Raw genomic sequence first — 18198 nt, 5'->3', positions numbered from 1 at the left:
TGCTGCAGTTGTAAATGCGCCTAGTTTGGGGGCGTTTAAGAGATCCGTGGATAGGTTTATGGCCGAAAAGGGATTGGTTTAGATTAGTGGGTCAATGTTTTTTTTTAAATAAGACTGGTCGGCGCAACATTGTGGGCCGAAGGGCCTGTTCCGCGCTGTAATGTTCTATGTTCTATGTTCTAAGGGATTGGTTTAGGTTAGTGGGTCATTGTTTTGTAACTGGTCGGCGCAACATCGTGGGCCGAAGGGCCTGTTCTGCGCTGTAATGTTCTATGTTCTATTTCAAAGTGATGCATCCTCAAAACACTTTCAGGGATGTTACGGCAGGCTTTCTGACCCTGGGTGAATACACTGCTTTTGGAATGCGCAAAAACAAATTAAGAAGTATCTGAACGTTTTGCAGAATGTACATCTTCGTTCTGTCAAATTATTCCAGGGAACAGGAATAATGCAGTTAAGTGGACAAATTGGTGAAGGTGGGAATGTTATCTCGCCGCAGGGAAGATAAGCAGAATTTTTTGTAAAGGGTTTAACATCACGTTGTGTTGATATATACACAATACAATGTTGATATTACTAAGATGCTATTAATTGAAATTGATGATTGAGATGATCTGGGATTTAAACTCAGTTCAGTATCAAAGGGGGGACCTCACTCCTACTCTGCGCCAGGACTGGAATCAGTGAGCATGAAAGCACAGATTGTGAGGATAACTGAAGACAATGGATACAGTGTTCCCAAAATCTAACCCTAAACCTCCCCCTAACCTAATAATTCAATATATTGTTAAAGGCAAATCTGTGGATTCTGGAATCTGAAACAGAAACAGAAAATGCTGGGAAATCTCAGCAAGTCTGGCAGCGTCTGTGGGGAGAGAATAGATCCAACATTCCGAGCCTTGGTGATCCATCGTCAGGAAATACACGAACACTGTAGTTCAACATTGTTAATAGAAATAATAAACAGTTATAACTACTTACTTGGCACACCAATAATCGCGAGAAATGGATAGTAACCAGCTTGAATAACTTGAAGGATGCATTCGAGCCGCCATAACGGCGACATGTATTCGTAAAATGAAAAAAGACAGTAAACAGCCAGGGATACAGATCTGTCCGATGCTGTAACATTCCAGGCTGGTGGATTCAGATTCTCATCCATTCCGTTTGACTTCCAAACAGTTGTTCTCAGATTGTGATCCGCTGTTAAACTATTCGGTCGCTATGTTGTGAAATATTAGTCTGTTGCTCTCAGATTCTGAACCATCCCTCATTCCTCGACCTATTAATAGACGTGGCAATCTCTCCAGAGGCACAGTCGGGTTCTAGGGAGACTGATATTAATGACAGTCACTGAACAAACTGGTTCAGTTAACCCCTTACAATCCATGTTGTACCAAAATATAGTGGAATGACAAGTGGTGGATAAAAGGATTGCCGAGGAAAATAACATGGGAAAGATTGGATGCTCTGGCAAACCTCTCCATCCTGTTTGGGTATGCGAGTTATTCAGGTTAATTTTCAGGATGTGTTTTCACTGGCGAGGTAAAAGGTTATGAATCTTGTAAATTCAGCCTGTTGGTCTGTTTTTACTCATGCTGGAAGTCCGAGAGGCCACAATTCAAGTCAACAAGTGTGTTTGATTGTAAGGAAAATGTGTTAATAAATGCAAATTGTCACAAATATGTGAATGAAAAAAATGTCTAATGAGCTTAGTCAAGTCATCGCTTTAGTATGTGACATGGCTGACTGAGATAGAGCTGTTCATGTTCTGTGAATGGTCTTTGCAAAGCTGTGCAATCAAGAGCAGTGTGAAAGAATTGTCATGGAAACTGCAATGTATCCATGATAACTACCCTGTGGCCTCCACACCTATACATAATCTGCTTTGCAGTTTCTTCCTCCACATCTCTATTCCGAAATGGGTCCGGTGTTTTCCTATTTTTAACATCAACCCATATTACCCCAGTGGATAGATCGCCCTCGAAATGCCTTTCAGCAGCCCTCAAAATACCCTTGATTAACAATACTACTCCTCCACCTCTTCTACCGCCTTCCCTACTCTTACTGAAACATCGATACCCCGGAATTGCCAACAACCAGTCTGGTCCCTGTTTTAACCATGTCTCCGGAATGGCCACAACATAATAGTCCCAAGTACCAATCCATGCTCCATGTTCACCTACCTTACTCCTGTTCTTCCTGCATTGAAGTAAATGCACTTCAACCCACCATCTTGCCTGCCTGTACACTCCTGCGACCTTGGTACCTTCCTCAGTACCTCGTAACCGCAACACTGGCTTTTGGTCCACATCACATTTTCCCATCCCCCTGACAAATTAGCTTAACACCTTCCCCCCACCCCACCCCCGAAGAGCAGATGTGACATTTTGAGATGGAAAAGGGGTGCTACTAGAGGAAAAATTATTGTAGACAGTCCCCAGAGTCTGTTGGGATATACCCCACAATACTGAGAGAGACACGGGAGGAAATTTCTTGGGCTTTGAGAAAAAATCTTTGTATCCTCCCTGCCCACAGGGGAGATCCCAGAGCACTGGAGAATAGCCAATGCTGTTCTTTTATTTTAGAAGGGTAGCAAGAAAAAATGAGCTAATTACAGGCCAGTGAGCCTTACATCAGACGTAGAGAAATTATTGGAGAGTATTCTTTGAGACAGGATTTATTCCTACTTGGAAACATTTGGACATATTATTGAGAGGCAACATGATTTTATGAGAAGGAGTTCATGTCCCACGAGCCTAGTTGAGTTTTTGAGGAAGTGACGAAGATGACTGTTGAGGGTAGGGAAGTGGATGTTGTTTGCACGTACTTCAGTAAGACCTTTGACAAGGTCCCTCATGGCAGACTGGTGCAGAAGGTGAAGTCGCAATGGATCATAGGTAAGCTGGCAAGGTGGATACAAAACTGGCTCAGTGAAAGTAGTCAGAGGTGAGCAGTGGAAGGGTGTGTTTCTGAATGGAGGGCTGTGACAAGTGTTGTTCCTCGGGGTTCAGTGTTGGGATCTTTGTTGTTTGTAATATATACACAAACTATTTGGAGGAAATTAACGGGATTGATTCGTCAGTTTGCAGACAACACAAAGGTTGATGGAATTGATGATAGAGATGAGGAACATTAGAGGATACAGCAGGCTATAGGCCAATTATAGACTTGGGCGGAAAGATGGCAGATAGAGGTTCATCCGGACAAATGTGCGCCAATGCCTTTTGGAAGTTCTAATACAGATAAGAAAGATTCATCAAATGGAAGAACCCTTAAAAGTGTTGATGGGCAAAGGGGTCTGGGTGAACAGGAGCACGGGCCATTGAAAGTGGCAATTCAGGCGGAGAAGGTGGTCAAGAAGGCATATAGCATGTTTGTTTTCATCGGCCGAGGCATTAAGTTTTAGAATTGATGAGTCATGTTACAGACTTATGGAATTTTGGTGAGGGCATTCTTGGAATGTAGCGTTCAATTCTGGTTGCCAATCTACCAGAAAGATGTAGAGACTTTGAAGAAAGTACAGGAAAAGATTTATCAGGATGTTGCCAGGCACGGAGGACATTAGACACGAGGAGAGGATGGAAAAAACTTGGTTTGGTCTCACTGGAGAGACAGAGGTTGAGGGGAGACCTGATAGAAGTCTACAACTTGTGAGTGATATGGACAGAGTGGATAGCCAGAAGCTTGTTCCAAGGGTAGAATAGTCAATTCCTGGGGGCATAAGGTTGAGGCGTGAGGTTTCAAGGAGATGTATGAGGCAGATTTTTTGTCACACAGAATGTAGTGGATCTCTGGAACTCGTTGCCAGGGGAGGTAGCAACAATGGGTACAGTTGTGACTTTAAGGGGTGTCTTAACAAATAGATGAATAGGATGAGAATAGAGGAATACATTCCCTGGAAGGGTCGGGGATTTTAGTTAAGTCGGGTAGCATGTTCGGTGCAGGCTTGGAGGGCCGAAGGACCTGTTCCTGTTCTGGAATCTTCTTTGTTCTTTGCTGTTAGTTCACGTGTTTCTTTCCACTCCATCTCCGATCTTCCAGCCTTATCCTCATGTCAGTTTTCTACCGTCCATTTATCACAAAAGCGTCTTGTTTCAAAGTCACAGCTTTTCATGAAGACAAAGAAAGAGGGAAACAAGTAAAAGACTCTGAGATCAGAAAACAAATTGCACTCATTCTTATCAGTTTGACTCATCCTCAAATATTACCCAGACGGAAGAAGGGAGTGGCTGGATGTATAGCCGAGTTTGTTCCTGAACTGAAGACAAGATTTTGTTTTTCTTAACAGTGAACTGAGGCGAATCGTGACAACGTAAATTTCCAGAAACGGAAGTATTGACCAAGGACTCCAACCATTGCCAATATTGGATAGCAACCCACTTGGATAACTAGAAGTATATAACTAATCCGATCAGCCACTGTTGTCCAAGGGTAGTCTTTAGAAAATTTACAAAGTCTCCAGATTAACCTTCTGTCCATTTTTGTAATATTCTAATTCATTCTTCTCAGTTTCTGGTCGATTGTTGCAATTTTCAACCACATTCCTCTCACATTATGATCCATTTTTGGAGCATTCCAATCTATTTTGGCCAGTTTACAGTTCGTTCTTGTAATGTTACTATGTATTATTTTTCGATTCTGAAACCTCCATTCCCATTCCCCTGAGTGGCTGAGCGCTGTGCATACCAGTCCTTCCATACCAGGATGTTGCCTGGTATGGCAGGACTGGGGTATGAGGAAAGATTGAAGAAATTGGGGCTCTTTTCCTTTGAAAGACGCCGACTGAGGGGAGACCTAACAGAGGTATATAAGGTTATGAAGGGTATAGATAGAGTAAACAGAGGTAAGCTATTTCCTATAATAGAGACACGTAAGACAAGGGACCATGGACTTAAGGTGAGGGGGGAGAGGTACAACACAGATATTAGAGGGAGGTTTTATCACACAGAGGGTAGTGGGGGTATGGAATGTTCTGCCAAGTAAGGTGGTGGAGGCAAACACGCTAGAGTCCTTTAAGAGTAACTTAGACAGGCACATGACTGAGTTGGAGATGGGTGGATGTAGGAGATCCTTTTAAATAAGGGTCATTAGCATTGGGGCGTCCCTGGTAAGGTAAATGGATATAGTATGATAATAATGTTTTTTCTCTTTTCATTCACAGGTTTTAAATCGGTCCACCTCGTGTCCAACGAGGGGCATACACGCGATGGGTCGTACTGGGGCTGCTCTTGATTGTTCGAGATTGGCCTAGTGCTTCATGTCGTTAGTGTGCGCCTAAACTGGACCAGATACTGGGCAAGACGACAGCTCAGTGACTATCGCTGATTGCTGTGCAGACTCATGGATTTGGGTCGGTGTCTGTGGGAGTTTGCCCATTCTCCCCGTGCTTGCGTGGGTTTTCTCCGGGTGCTCCGGTTTCCTCCCACACCCCAAAGATGTGCTGTTAGGCTTATTGGCAGGAATAAATTGTCCCTAAATTAGTTTCCCTCAATCTGGATGGCCATAAAACATTAGATAGGGGTCATGGGTAGAGAGGTGTACTGGTGGTGCTGAGATGGCGGCACGGGCTCGTTGGGCCCAAGGGCCTGTTTCCCGGGCTGATTTTGTTCTTTGTTCTTTAAATGCTCTGTCTGGCAGGATGGGATCATTGGAAATAGCTCGTTATTAATAGAAGAGATAGATTGTCCCGTGAGAATAATGGTGTGCATAGACACTTACGTTGAATACCGTCACAGCATCCGGTTCAAACTATTAGATTTTCATTCAGAAATAAGAAGGAGGGTGTACCCGGTCTGTATATATGTTGTTGAGGACTGAAGGCATGTTGGAAAAGGTGAAGACTCCGGTCAAAGTATTTCCAACTTACTGCGCTGTGCGTTTCCTAAAGAGAACTTGGGCGTTGCCAAAGGATGAGGGAAAATCTAATAGTAATGGTGGACTCTGCCTGACGTTGGTAGTGGAAAAATTAATGGCTTCTGCTTTCAGAATTTGCCAACTAATAGTCAGGGAGTCATCTAGATTTACAGCATGGAAGCACGCCCTTCGCCCCAACTTGTCCATGCCAGACTTTTTAAACCCCTAATCTAATCCCAATTGCTCGCATTTGGTCCAACTCGCTTTATACACAACTTGCCTGTGTAATCGTCTCAACGGTTTCATTGACAATCTACTGGAAGGTGTGCGTTTCAGCAGCACCACCAATCCCAGTTCCAGAGCAGTGCTTTCTACATATTCCAGTGAAATTCAGAGAGACACAATGGGGTGGTTGCAGAACTGATGTTCTTTATATCAACTGGGGAACTTCCTGTGGCTAATAATCACCTGCACACTGTGAGCATTTGTTCCGTATTGCCCACAGTAAAGGAACGGCCCCGTCACTGAGACCAAAAGTATTTGGAATCAATATCTACTCTAAACCATCGTTTTATTAATTCTTTATCGTTATTCATGCGTAAGAATCTCAATTTAGATTAGGGAACCTGTTTTCCTTACAATTGAACTCAGGATATTTGTTAACCACATTGAAACCTGCATTCAGCCGAGAATGAGCTTCCTTGAAACTTTATTTCTTTTAAAATGTTGCTGCATTTTCCTGCTGCTTCTTTTGCTTTCGCTCGTACCAACATCGTTCTGTTTTCTCTTTGTATTATTAATGTGATTTCACCTTTTGCAAGTTGTTATGAAATCAGTTTCACTTGTGTTTCCAGGGAGCACGGACCAGATCACATCATCTCGGTGCATAATAAAAACAAACGAAGCCTCAGCCTCGTTCTTTTGTCACTTATCTTCAATTGCTCTCTGTATCTGTGAGTCTGTAAATTGCTGCATTGCAAAAATTGTAAACAGAGATGGACCTGTCTTCCTTGTGTCTTGATGCCAATACTTATTCATTACCAGCAATCATCAGACAGATTAGATCATTGGTTCTTTGGGGAGATTGTTGCGTGTAATTGATTTCTATCTGTCCTACAGTGCCACGGTGATGGTAAATCTCAAAGTTATTGACTGGAGATAACTTTTGGATTTCTGAGATTTTCAACGACACCATGTTTTCTTTCATTAGTTATAATTCATGTCATTGCCTTTTGCTTGCTCCATCTCTCCATCCTGCCCCCTCCCCCCCTCTCTCTTTCTCTCGCTGGAAAACCTAGGTGTCAGTCGGGAGGAACTTGACACCTGAAATAACTGTTCCTTCGCTTTGCCCAAATCTCTCAACGGTCTTGTCAACGTAACGCACTTTTGCAGCACGCAAATATATTCCGGGGCATTTGGAATTGAGGATGATAAAACATCTAAAGTGCAGAAGAGGCTATTCAACCCATTGTGTCTGCACCAAACGTCTGAAGGAACACACTACCTGGGTGCAATCCCTTGCCCTAAAGCCATGCATTGATAGTGGTCAATCCACCTTACCAACAGTTTTTGACCACGAAAGGCAATTTCATTGGCAAATCGACAGGGCCTGCACACATTTATACTTTAGGAGAGAATTATTAAAATAAAGGACAAGTGATACATAAAGTGGAATATCTCTTTGTTACAGTTAACAGAACTTCGAAATTGATTCCTGACATATTTTAGTTTAATCAATCAAGTCTATCAAAGGTATTCAGAGACTGCCTTCTGTTCTTCTCCTCGGGTATTGACTTGTTTTTTTTTGTTTATGAGTTCATGATCTGCAGTGCGCAAGCTCCTTCCCTCTCCTTCTGCAGAGTGATCAAGCTGCTTCCTTCTACTGAAAACACAATCAGCTCAATTGACTTTTTTGTTTTCTCAGCATTGCTCCTGGATTTCTAACATTAAAATGGAAACACTCTAATTATTGTGTTTGTTACACAGTTGTAAACCCCCATTACAATTTGGATATATTAACACACTAATGCACTTGCAGGAAATGTTAAAATGAAAGATAACTGATTCAATAAAGTCTAAGCAGAATATAAAACTCTACGCTATGGGCAACACACAGGGAACACAATGTATATTAACAGATATTTCCACTATTTCTTAATAATTATTAATTCTCCCTAAATGTTACTGATTTTAATCCATGACATGATGCAACAGCTAACTTGCAAGCCAACAATCACCCTGATGTTCACAGTATACATTCATCTCTGCTGGATAGAGTGTGGTATCTCACTCATTCCCCTGCTGTACCAGATCCATCACCATAAATCAAATCTGTACTTCATAAATCAGTAACTCTCCCTCACTGCTTGTTGCACGTGCCCCCAAATCCCAATGCAACTAACTAGTGTATCAGCCTATGAATCTCACAAATATCAATACCCGCATTATTTGTCTCCTTCATTACTCCCCTCACCAGTATAACGCTTTCCTCACAGTGTTTCCATCAGCTGTCACACTTTCTCCCGGTGTAATTTTGAAATCTCACATCTGCTGCTGAATTGCCTGTTCACATGCCGCTTGCACATATTTTGTGCACCATACAATTCTCGTCAATTGGTGTATACACTTAGGTGTTCATTCCACGAATGCTCCTGACAGATTAGTCCCATCTCCTTCTTTAATTACAACTGTCATATCAATATTAATGTGTTGGTTTTGGGGAGCCCATCATGGTGGTGGGGCTGCAGAGCTGGAGGAGATAGGGGACCACTCCATCTGTATTCAGTCTTCAGAGGTTATATTTGCACTTGCTGTGGGTAGAAAAGACTGTGTAGCGGCCTTGTGGCACCAAATCCTATAACAGTTCAAATCCCATTCTGATATAATCTCCAGGCTTTTTGTTTGTTGTCACCATTGAGAAAGGCTGCACCCTGCGTTGTCAAAAAGGATTCACTGACCCCATAGCAATAGGGTTATCCTGCCTTTTCTCCATATTCAGAGGTAATTCCCTACAATCTGAAAATATATCAACAGAACACTACCTGCTCTGTCACCATTGGCCTTGCCATGTTAGAATAGTCTAATTAAATGAAAACAGAAATCCATCAAAGCTTCCTTGCCTGCTCTCTGCATGATTGAAAACAACGAGCAGCTGCCATAAACGGGTATTTCAGCACATTCCTCAACTGTTCTCTGAACTTCCTCTGGGTCACGGCGTATATACCTGTATTTGTGCAGCAACTTGTGAGCTGAAGCATGAAGCCGAATTCCCGAACAAAAGCATCCATCCAAACAGCATAATACCCCAAATAAAACATCCGTCTCCATGTAGAGTATACCATCATCGTTGCCCATAACAGGATAAAATTCACTGAGATAGCAAAGAGCAAAATTATGGATTTCCATCGATCCAACATCTCTGGGTCTTTAGTACTTTTCCCACTGATCGGAGTTCGGAGTCTCCTGCGAGATCTGCTGGTCACTAAAATGTGCCTGACAGTGCAAATATTGAACAGCAAAATCAGAACAAAAGGGATGCAGGGGTTTAAAATATTATGGCTGAGTTCAACGGCAATCCAAACAGGAGAATTCATAACACCAAATGTTGCAAAACAAAACCACGGGTTATTCCTCAACCAATACGAATTTGACAACATAAAATACCAAAATATGTTCAGACAACAGCTCAGAACAGTGATTGAAGTCAGAACTATAGTTGCCATTCTGTCGGTGCAAAATTTACTTTTCAGCTTAGGGCAACAAATTGCCACAAGGCGATCAAAGGTGAATGCCACGGTGAACCAAACAGAGCAGTCAGTAACTGCATAAAGGAGCACAGCGTGGATGTTGCAAATACGCATGCTCCAGATGAAATTGAAATGCTCCTGATAAATAATTGGAATTTGTCTCCATATCACATCAAAAAAAACGACCAATAGATCAGCGGCTGCCATCAAAATCAGGTAGTGTGTTACACATTTGGAGAGACCACATCGTTCCCGAGATAGTATTCCAATTGTCAGCATATTAACTGGAAAGAGCAGAAACAAATCAGGATATTATAGAATGATAGAATCACAAATCCCTTCAGTACAGGTTATTCAGCACATCAAGTCTGCACAGTCCACAATCCCACCCAGGCCCTATTCCCATAACCCCACACATCTACCCTGCAACTCCCCCTGACACTAGGTTCAGTTTTGCATGGCCAATCAACAAAACCTATTTGACGTCAACTAACCCATTCGACATCAACTTTCTCAGCACAGACTCTGGAAGCAATGCGCTGTTTTAATTTATCCTGAGATGTGTGCAATTAATTGCAGACAAGCGAAGTGACAGCAAAGTCTGCAACATACCGCAACATATGAACATTACTACGGCCAAAGACATCGTGGGCAAATTACCAAACGTTTTTCAATATCATTGAAATGATTCCCTTCCTTTCCAGGAATAACTCAACATTAAGTGACCAAGAACAGCATTCAATTCTGAGGAATGAATTCAACTGACATTTAGCCGAGCTGTGTTGAACACTTAAATTTTAATTGGACAATTTTAAGCCCTTAAAAGAGAAACTGCTGACATTGATTCAGTAGAGGACTTAATTTCGAATTAACCTGCATATATGGATGGAATTCAAGTGTGCCAGCAGAGTTATTTGGAGGGAAACCTGGAGATGGTGATGTTATCATTTCCCTTCAGTCTTTCTCCAGGTGAATAGTGAAAACGGCGGATTTGAAAGGAGATTTTTTTTTCTTTTTGGAGATTTGATAAGATTCTGCTGAGCATGTGAGCTGTGCACAATGCCATCACATACGCCAGTTGCAGAGAAACGTTGGAAGAGGTGGAAAACAAGCGAGCTGTTTCTTTCATTCTGGATGGTGTAGAATTACCTGCGTGTTGTGAGAACTGCACTATCCAGTCAAATAGAGACGGCTCTATCACACTATGGACCTGCACCTGTAGATGGTGGACCAGCTTTGGGAGTCAGAAAGTGTTTTATTTCCCGTTGGATTGAAGGCCATTCAGTCAATTTGCAGCCACAGTGTGGTTATGAACGTTGCAGTTTGGTTTCTGATCGCTGTAACCACAATGAATGTTGATGCATGGAGCAGGTAGTGGTGTGTGTGTTAGAAGTGTAGCGAACCTGTTGCAGTACGTGCTTCATTCGTGTCTTTCAAGGAAGAAAATATGTCGTCCTCACCTGGTCAGATCTATATGTGATTCCAGATTCAGAGCAATGTGGTTGACTCTATATTTCCTCAAGAGAGACAAATACATCCGGTTTTGTTTTCCTTGGAGTTGAAAGGAGTGAAGGGGCGAATCTATTAAAGCATAACATCTTAAGCCAGACTGATAAAACAGATGGTGAGATATTTTCACTGGTGAAAAATTCTAGATCAAGGGGACATAACTACAACAGAAAGGCGGGTCATTTGAAAGTGAGGTGTGTAGACATTTATTCTCGCAAACGGTGGTGAATCTGCAACATTTCCTGCCCCAAAGGGTAGTGGGGGCTGGGTGAATAGTAATATTTAAAGTGGAGGTGGCCATTTACTTGACAGATTGAGGAATAGAGGACTACACATAAATTTCACAGAGAGGGGATTGAAGCTGGGATATATCATGATTGAACTGAATGGCAGGGCTAGCTTGGGGGCTTTGTGGCCTATTCCTGCTTCTCTTCTTGTGTGATCGTTCCGAAGTCAATAAATGCTCGTGCGGTCAGGAACATTCACATTTCATGATCAAAAAATAATGACAGTGATTGCAATGCTATAGGATGTAAAATTGAAATTTTTTTGGATTGTTCTAATTGGAGATGCCTAATTTCATCCAAACATATGGCGCGGATTGTGCCTTGTCCCTTGTCACTCTAGGTCTGCATTTTTTTTTTCAGAAATTACATGATTAGCCATAAATATGTGACGAGCCTCAAATAGAAATAACGTTTGTGAAATCAATACCAAACCAGCGTCACGGGCCTTTCGATGGACGGCAGATCAATGATGAAACAGCTGACGTTGGATGAACTGAGCAAGTTAAACTGACCAGCAGCAGCAGTGGTTACCTCAAATTTTGTTTTGGTGTTCAGCCAAAGTTATCATTTTCCTTTGAGGCAGGTATTGTTCAAATAGTGGAGGTGTTTCCCTCTGAAATTAATGGGCTCTGGTTTCGATGTCTCACTGAGTCAAATGCAGCCTTGATGTCAACAAAAGTCACATTTCCCTCAACTCTGGAGTTGCATCATGGTGTTAGTAAGGTCAGGAGCTGAACGTTCTCGGCGAAACCCAAACTGAGGACAGTCACTGGTTCCTGCTAAGCATTATATTTTGATAGCATCTTTGAAAGTTTCTATTATTTTATTCATGGAAGAGGACAGGCAAACGGGAATCCAATTAGTCGAGTTGAGATGGTCCTGATTCCATTTTTTCAGGCAGCGCGTGGACAAATTGCCATACACCTGGGTAGTTACCAGTGTTGAAAAAGTATTGGAGAAATTGGGATCGAGCTTTTGCAAGTTGTCGAGCATAATGCTTCAGCATTGTGATGTATTCTGATCTGGATCCTTAGCATTTGCAGTATCCAGTGTCTTCACCATTTCTTGATACCACGTGGCGTGAAACAACATAGCTGGGGGCTGACATCTTTAACATTCACATCGTCTGGAGGAGCGTGAGATGTTAATACAAATGTGACATTTAGTGCGATTTTAACTTCAACTAAATCAAAACATCTTTTTTATGGTGTTGCAGTAGTTGGCACTGTTACCTCACAGCCCCAGAGATCTTGGTTCGATTCCTGGTTTGGGTCACCATCTGTGTAAAGTTTGCACATTCTCACCGTGCCTGCGTGGGTTTCCTGCAGGTGCTCCGACTTCTTCCCACACCCCAACGATGTGTGGGTTTGGTTAGTTAGCCAGGCAAAAACGGCTCATATTGTCCGGGGATTCACAGATTAGAGATTTACAGGTAAATCTGTGGAGTTATGGGGATAGGGCCTGTGTAGTCCTGTAGCCGGTGCAGAACTGTTGAGTCGAATGGCCTCCTTCTGCACTGAAGGAACTCTTTGCTTCTCCCCAAACCAACTCAGGTCATCCTTCATTTCCTTACCTTTATTGTTCCCCCCTGCAGCTGCACAAAACCATTTGATCCCTGTTCTTTATGGCAGAGCTGTCTAAAAATAAATACAGTAACCGGCCCAGCAGTGATATCATGTGTCTATTTGGGCGAAGATAAGAAGGGGTATTGACTGCAAGGTTTTGGAGGAAGCGAGCTTACAATCCAACGGTGGAGGAGAGGAGGTAGCCAGGCCTGGAATCCGAGGCTGGATGCAGGGATTTAGCAGAGTGATGGGGTCGCCCGGGAATTTGGCGGAGGGGGGCTGGAGTGCTGGCGATAATCAAACAGCTTTCCTGATTGAAGGTTGGAGGAATCCATGGAGGGGAGGGAGATTTGTCTCCGAGATTCCGGAATCTGAGGAGCGATCCCATCTGAGTACAATCGGCAGTGAAAGGATACGGCGAGAGACCAACCTTGATACTGTGGCAGAACAAACAACAAAGAAAACTACAGCGCAGGAACTGGTGTTTTGGCCCTCCAAATCTGCAGTGGGAATTAAAACAACACTGGTAGATTTTGGGATCCTGTTTTCTCCACTGTGTCAGATCATTAAAGAATGTCCGAGGAGATGAGTAGAGGGGGCTGAGAGGATAAATGCAGTGTTTGAGGAACAGGACTTGGAGGTTGTTGTGTGGAATGTAATAGCCAACGCAGGCGATGTGGAAAATCTGATGGTGGCAGGATCGAGGCAGGAGTGCTTCATCCGTCAATGACAAGAGATTTGTAAGGAAAACAGGGGAGAATGACCTGGGGGCCCGGGACCATAGGGAACTGAATCATGGAGAAGAGGAAGGGGTGAGAAGCTGAGTCCGAGAGATGCTGTGGGCTTTTGAAAATACATGGTATTGTAGATACAATTTAGCGCTATGTTGAAATATCAACTTATGTATGTTAGAGAAAGTGCCGGAACACAGAAACCTGGGTTGTTCACATAAAGCCCTTGAGTGGAGAGCAGAATTGGAACAATCAGTGTTGAAGTTGTTGCTCTCTGCTTGCCATTCGTGGGATTCACTTCCAAAACGAAGGATAATATTATCCAAACCTGAACCAATACAATATTTGATTTATGTGTTTGATCTGGATATGGAGCTGAGATCAAACCGAGACTATTGTCTCTCCCAATGTGTCATCGAAACGGAGTAGGTTTCTGAGTTGTCGAGGGAAATTCGATGCCTCCCACATTGCTGTTGATTTGGACTCACATGTAAGCAAGTCCATGTGACGATGTCAGTTTTTCCTCCATGAAGGGTGTTATGGATACTGAAGTTCTGTCGGAGAATAAACAATGCTTTCCTGGCAAGCATCATTCATGGAGAGAGAGAGAGAGATGGAGATGGAGACCGAGAAAGAGAGAGTGAGATTGGGTCAGATAGAGGTTTCTAAGAAGTGGGATGCGTTGTTGAGAGAGGGAGAGAGGGTAAGAGTGAGAGAAACAGTGACTTACCAGGTACTCCAAGTATAGCGAGGAGGGGATAGTAACCAGCCTGAATCACATGCAGTGTCCAAAGGATCCGATGTTTTAGTGCCATCCAATTATAAAAAGTAGAAAGTTGGAAAATTGCCACAGATAAGCTCTTGTCCATTGTTATTACCCTGTGATCCGATGTCCTCGGAGTTTGACCTGCTGTTCCAACATTTTCCGTTGTTGTTGTTCTGTTCTCTCCCATCGATGCAGCATTCCAGTCAACTGAACTGAGATTATTTTCCATTGTTCCAACGGTCCAAATTATTGCTCTCGGATATGGTCCAATCTCTCGAGCACTTCTAGCGATATGCTGAGGAATCAGCCCTCTCTGTGAAGCTGTGGCCCCACTGTCAGTGCTGTTCACACTATCGCTGATGCCACGGGGTGACTCATTGACAGGAGTTACCCTTTAAAAGAAAAACAAAATTCCCTCGACTGCACCGATTGAAATCTATGGGGATCATATTAATTCCGCTCATTGAACAAACAGATTCACTTAACCCCATCCAATCGGGCAAACTTTATCTTCTATAAGCATCCATCACCGTTCTACATGCAAAGTGCAGCATTGCAATGGAACTGCCCAAATACAATAAGATAAATTGAAATTATAAACTACAACCACTGTGATGCACTTCTAGGAGAAATGTCGAGGCGTCGCAATAAAGGTCAGAGATCAGATTCGCTTCAAAAAAAATCAGTAATACCTGACAGCAGAACAGAATTGTGAATGAGAAATAATGTCTGATAATATTGATGGAATTAGGGAATATGATTGCGGATCTTAGCATAGCTGCTGCCGTTGATGAGGAATTTCAAGGAAAGCAGTGTGAAGGGATCAGTTGGGCGGATATTTAACGTGATTCACCGAATCAGGATGTTAAAGATAGCAGGTCAAGCATCCGAGATTTTCAAACATCGATTCGAAATATATCACTCTTCAGGAGCAACACAGCACAAGAGAGGATGTAGGTGTCACTGAGCATGTGCCGTGTGTTACTCGTTTGACACCTTGTCTGTGGTGCACTAGATATTGCAATTCTTCCAGGAAGGCTCCCTTCACCCTTTAGTGGAACTCATCCTGCATTGGGCTTGACGTTTTGCGAGCGCTCCACCTCGCCTCCAGGATGTGTGTGTGTGTCTGTGTGTGTATGTATGTCAATGTGTGTGTCAGTATGGTATGTGTGTGTGGTGTGAGTCTGTGTCTGTGTCGTTGCCCGCAGTGTGGAGAAAGCCATGTAGATATGAAATTGGCAAAATCAACGAATCTATTCGATAGAATAACAAGAAATGTTGGGAAGTTTCAGAGCACTGACGAAGGGTCATGCAGACTCGTAACGTTGCCTCCATTCGCCCTTCAAAGATGCTGTCAGAACTGCTAAGATTTTCCAGCATTTTCTGTTGTTTTCGTTTCCGTTTCCAGCATCATTGTTCGTGCTCATTGTTGGTAGAGCAAGCGGAGAGGGGGGTCAAGGGAGAGAAGGTGAGCCACTGACTTTTTTAAAGTTTTTTTTTCGCGGGCTTTCTCATTTTTAAATGTGGCTTTCAACTTGAAACGGAAGTGGGCCGCGGGGTGTGCTGGGAAAGGTTTTTTTTCTCTCTATATAAGCGTGTGAAGTATAGAAGGAAGGCCGCAGTATCCAGCGTGCAGCGCATTGACTGCAGAGCAGAGTGTGAGCTGGAAGGGATTTGGCTCATTTGGCTTCGGAGAAAAAGGCGAGGTTAACACTTTATTGGGTCAAACATAAACTAGTTACTTGGGATGGAGGGACATGTGATGTGCTGTTTCTGCATGATGTGGGAGCTCGTGGACCCCAAGGTGATTCCCAGTGAAGATGTCTGCAGTCAGCGTGGTTGCTTGAAGAGCTCCGGCTCAAAGTAGATGAGCTGAACTCTGAGCTACAGACACTGAGACAGATCAGGGAGGGGGAGAAAGTCACATCTCCTAAACTGACTGACTGAGATGGGGGCCAGGAAAAAGAGGGGGTAGCTGCAGGTGAGGTGGGGGTGAGGTGGGGAGTGGGGGATGGAGGTGGGGGAAAGGTGAGGGGGGGACGGAGGTGTTGGGGGGTAGGGAGATGGGTGGGGGGAGGGAGGGAGGTGGGTGGGTGGAGGGAGGGAGGTGAGTGGGGGGAGGGAGATCGGTGGGTGGGGGGAGGGAGGAGGGTGGGTGGAAGGTGTGGGAGGGAGGTGGGTGGGGGGAAGTTGGGTCGGAGGAAGGTGGGGGAGCGAGGTGGGTGGGGGGGCAGGAGGTGGGAAGTGGTTGGCGCGAGGCGGTTGGGGTGGGGGAGGGAGGTGGGAGTTGGGTGGGGGAAGGGTGGTGGGTGGGGTTGGTGGAGGGAGTTAGGGGGAGTTGGGGGAGGGAGGTGGGGCGTTCCAGGAAGGTGGACACTTTGATTCACTTTTCACTATTCTGCGGGTGCCGGTGGGGAGGGGATGAATTTCACTGTCCCAGCCCCTCTCTGCCTCACTCACTCTCTCTGTATAAAGATTTACCAAATTAGGAAAAAAAGTTTCAAGGTTGTGCACCGCAGGGGTTTTGTTTTTAAAATGGTTTGGCTTCGGTAGAAGACGAAATTCAACACTTTCTGTAAACTTGGGAAGACACGCGCGCACACACACACACACACACACACACACACATTCACAAAGACAGAGTTACCCTGATAGTTACCAGTCCACCTGTAGAGAGACAGGGCAATGGATCCCCAGCCTTTTCTTAAACTCACTGAGTCAGACAAACTGCCCACACATCCCCAATCAACCTCCATCCAACCACATCTCCTACACCTCACCTGAACCCACCTACTCCAGGTGTGGCCCAGTCCAACAACCTGTCTCAGAGAGGGTTGTGGGGGGATGGTTTTGTTTGTGTTTGATGGAGGTGATTTTGTGTGTGTTTGAGGCGGGGGGGGCGTGGTTTCGTGTGTGTTTGAGGGGGGTGGTTGTGTGTGTGTGTGTGTGTGTGTCTGTGCGAGAGTGAGTGGGTTATTGAGCAGCAGGCAAACTGTTTATCCCGAGTCTCTTCCTTCACAGCACCCATACTGGGAGCTGAGGGAAAATGGGTTTAAAGTAACTGGCAGCCTTGCCCAGGCAGGGAGAGACCAGGCCTGAATGTGGATTATACAATTTGTTCATCCAAAATTACATCGGATTCAGGTTTGCATCTTTTGCTAATTCTTGCAAAGTTCGTTTTTTGCTTCAGCTGCCTGAACTCAAACAATTTTTTTGCAAGTTATTTGTTTTTGTATTTACAATTTAATTTCTGATTTCCAAAACAACCTCTGTTGTTGTCTGTCTCGGTGTCTGAATGTGTGTGCCCTGTGTTTAATGGTTAATGAATCACCACAGATCAGAGATGCAAAAAAAAGAGTGTAGACTATTTTGAGAGTAGAAACACTCATTGGGAGAGGAGAGGAAGCGAATGAGAGAGATGTTTCCGTCAGATAAATGTTGTCAATGTGTCTTTAAGCAGCAGCTCTGCAGAGAGAGAGAGAGAGAGAGAGATTCAGTATTTTCAACTCTCTGGGAACTGTACCCAGGGACACAGACACACATCCACACAGATAGATATCAGCTCCTGTTTAAAGGAACAACCAGGCTGGAGTCTGTATCTAATTTCGCCGCCCCCGCAACCACCACCCCTCTTAAACAAATGTGCTTCATTCATGAAGTCTGTGAGGGTTACATTACATGACTTCCCATTCAGTGTAATCCAGTCCAGTTTGTTAGAATACAGTGTGTGACTCTCTG

General features: G+C 43.9%; 1 pseudogene; it reads right to left on the bottom strand.

The window, feature by feature from the left end:
• Positions 1 to 1066, bottom strand: part of LOC145361234 (immunoglobulin gamma-1 heavy chain-like) — a 171811-nt pseudogene extending 170745 nt beyond the window's left edge.
• Between the last annotated feature and the right edge of the window lie 17132 nt (positions 1067 to 18198).

The sequence above is a fragment of the Carcharhinus amblyrhynchos genome, chromosome 34 (genome assembly GCF_965287045.1).
Source record: "Carcharhinus amblyrhynchos chromosome 34, sCarAmb.v2.hapA, whole genome shotgun sequence".
NCBI classification, from domain to species: Eukaryota; Metazoa; Chordata; class Chondrichthyes; order Carcharhiniformes; family Carcharhinidae; genus Carcharhinus; species Carcharhinus amblyrhynchos.
Note: the sequence above shows the minus strand (reverse complement) of the source record. Positions and strands in the feature narration are given on the sequence as shown.